Genomic DNA, 3449 nt, shown 5'->3' with positions numbered 1-3449 from the left:
TATGCAGCAGCGTGGATACAACCATAATAAAAATCTTAGTCATGTTTTGAAACCTAAAACCTTAAAAAGATGCACTTGACCGTAATTTGATCTCTGCAATATAATAATGGTCGAGTCCTTCTTCAACTCATCAGCAAACTGAGTGTTTTCCCCCCATGCCTCTTTTAATACTCCACTGACTAAAAGCTCATGGGAGCGCATTAACAGAACGCCTCTGTCTGTGACTTCTGAACTGCCGAAGGAGTGTCAACATGGAATGGGCTGTTTGCCCATTTAGCAGTACTGTCTTCTGAAAGAGCCTAAAGAGTACACTTTATCCCTCAAGCTGTGATGCAAATTCTTGGAACAGCACTTCGTCCTTTCCCCATTCTTTCCAGCGCTTAAATGTATTTGAGTGACTCCGTCAAAAAATGTTGAGTGGCTTTGAAGACAGTGTGGAGATAATCTGGTTGTAAGTGGAAAAAAGACGAAGCAACCAAACGACAGGAAATTGTTCTTTTGAAGTGAGGATAATAAAAAAAATATATAAAAAAATAACAATTATGAATCGGCCAAGGTGGTCAGAACACATGTCAGTAAAGTATGGGTCAACAGGCATGAAAAAATCAAAGTGTTACATACATGTTGAAGGGCTAGCTCATTCCTTCTCACCAAAAGTGTGTTCTGCTCTGCTAGGTCTACATGCAAATACAGGATGTGACGGTACAAGTGCCTTTAAGGGCAAAGGGAAAGTGAAGGTGTATAGATGTATCAACAGAGTTGTGGGCCCCATCGACCCTAAAGGCCTGGGGCCTCCCCTAACCCTTCAGATGCCAGCCACCCTAAAGGCCCAGTGTGTCATGAGTCCTCTACTGGAGGAAGAGTGAGGTCTCCATGGCAGACAAATAAGACACTAATGCTCAAAGAAGAAAATGAGCCATGGGCGAATGAGAGCCTGAAGGATGATGACAAAATACTGTGAGCAGGGTCTACAATAACTGGTTAACTTGACGTTAGCCCAAAGTAACGCTGTGATTCTGGGATTTTAGATTTCTCTTTAGCTTAGCTCATGTGTCAAAGCAAATAGTGATAATTTGTCTTTGTATTACACATATAGGGACAAATGTTAAAATATTTTCCATTTTTGTCTCCCGTCACTGAGTTGGGGGACTTAGAAATGCTCTCCGTCCATCCGTCCGTCCGCCCGTCAGTCTGTTACAATTTCAGAAAGCTGTAACTTTCACATACAAAGGCTAAAATTCACCCAACTAGGTATGAGTCTTCCATGTTGCATGCTCGACCACACCTGTCATGCCCAAAATGTGAGCTTAAAGCTGAACAAAGCAACTTTGTCTTGACTTCCTATGAGAAACAAGTTTTATTTTGAAACCGAGATCCAGTTTTGGCCCCACTTTTTCCTTCTATGGCTGGATGTGGACCTAGCTGACACCGAAAGAGTAACTCGTGCCTCAGATGGTCCAAGCGAGCAAGAGGCTGTAACGGTTCCTTGCCACTGTTCGACCTCCCCAGATACCTGGACAGGTGACAGACATCATTGTCAAAGGTAAAGCTGGCTGTTTTACTGTGTTGCTGGTCTGACACATCGAGAGAGAGAGATGCCTTGCCCTAACTGGTTAAATCCCACATTTATTTAAGATAAAAGTTAGGAAAACTAATCTCCTACTTTCCTCCTTTTCTTAAACTATCTGCCTTGCCAACCTAAGTTAAGTGCCTGCAAATGTCTGGTATTCAAGACCTAAGCTTGATGTTTGCCGCTTCTATTTTAAATGCCGGATTAATAATCAACTAACCTCGAAGAGTGCTTGTTGTTGTTGATTCTTAAATTTCTTATAGGAAATTAAGCTGTCACAATAAGTGTATAGTAGTGATTTTGTTTGTGTAAATAAGTGATCACATTTATTGATGGATCAACTTAAAATTCACTGAGCCATGTCACTTATTGTGTTTTGTCACTCACTTTGCACGAAGGAGATATTTTCACTGATAAACAAAGATCCCTTGTTAATTGATTTCCTTATAACTTTCGTCATAAAAGGTGTAAGTTCATTACATATGACATCATCAAGGCCCCGTCCCCTGACAACAGGAAGTGACCTTTTTTGCTTGGAAAGCTCCATCTTTGACCCTCTTGACCCAATCAGCAACAAATTGTGTCAGAACACAGAAAGTTGATCTCTCATACTTTCAAGCCCAAAGAGTTTTTGGTGAACAACATGGTCATGGCGGTGCGGCGAAGTCAGACAACACACTGTAGACATATGTTTGGCTCTAAATCCCACGTATTTCAGCCAATCTGCACCCATCTCACTATGGTTGATCTTAATCCACCCCACTACAGGAATGCACTCCGATTTTTAGGGGGCGTGGCTTAATTCATCCACAGCGCCACCTACAATTATTTTAAAAATCAGCCACAAGCCATGCTTTGACCTACTGTAGAATCATAACATTTGGTACACATGTGTAATGTCTCAGAACCTACAAAAAAGTCTCTTGGAGTCATGTTCTAAACCCCACAGGAAGTCGGCCATATTGGATCAAAGCTGACAGCTTGTCTCTTTTCTTGCACGTGTCTGAGCTAACTCCCCCTACAGCTTTGAACATGCAGACTTCACATGCTGCATGTTTCTCTCAACACTGACTGGTGGCGGTAAGAGTGGCGAATTCTGATGCCTCGCCATTAACTCTGAACCACACTATACATGATCCGATCTGCACCAAATGTTGTGTGCACCATCGGGGAGACCCGCTCAACACGTTTATGTAGTAGTTTGACAAGATTGTTTTAGAAGAAGAAAATTAGGTATTTTGAGTGAGTTGACTTTTAGACACCTCAACAGGGGGACTTGTTAGATCTGATTCAATTACAAGCTGGTGCTTAATTATAATTAGGGATGCATGATATATCGGCATTCTTATCGGTATTGGACGATATTGTCATTTTGTAGAATATCGGTATCGGTCTGATATGTAAAACTGGGCCGATATTAACATCCAGCATTGATTTCCCACTTTTTAGCTTTTTGTTTCTTTTTGGGAGGGGAGATGGTTGGTTGAGCAGCATCTGTTTGATCATGATAGTGAATATTGATGCTGCGCAACCAAGAATAACTGAAGTAGGGAGCCATGTCAGAGGTCTGGTGGTCGTTAATTTACGGTATCAAGAAAAGACCCAAGTGTGTTTGTGCGTATATGTGTAATATAATTTGTGTACTCATGTAATAACGGTAAATATCAGTTATCGACCATAACAGCAATAATTATATTGGATATCGATATCGGCTGAAATTTTCATATTGGTGCATCCCTTATTACAAACGATAAAGACTTTATCCAAACTGGCCTTCTTTTCTCAGATTGACTTCTTCTTCTTCTTCTTCTTCTTCTTCTTCTTCTTCTTCTTCTTCTTCTTCTTCTTCTTCTTCTTCTTCTTCTTCTTCTTCTTCTTC

Source organism: Austrofundulus limnaeus, unplaced genomic scaffold, assembly GCF_001266775.1.
Source record: "Austrofundulus limnaeus strain Quisiro unplaced genomic scaffold, Austrofundulus_limnaeus-1.0 Scaffold36, whole genome shotgun sequence".
Taxonomy (NCBI): domain Eukaryota; kingdom Metazoa; phylum Chordata; class Actinopteri; order Cyprinodontiformes; family Rivulidae; genus Austrofundulus; species Austrofundulus limnaeus.
The sequence above is the reverse complement of the archived record's forward strand: the minus strand, read 5'-3'. Positions refer to the sequence as shown.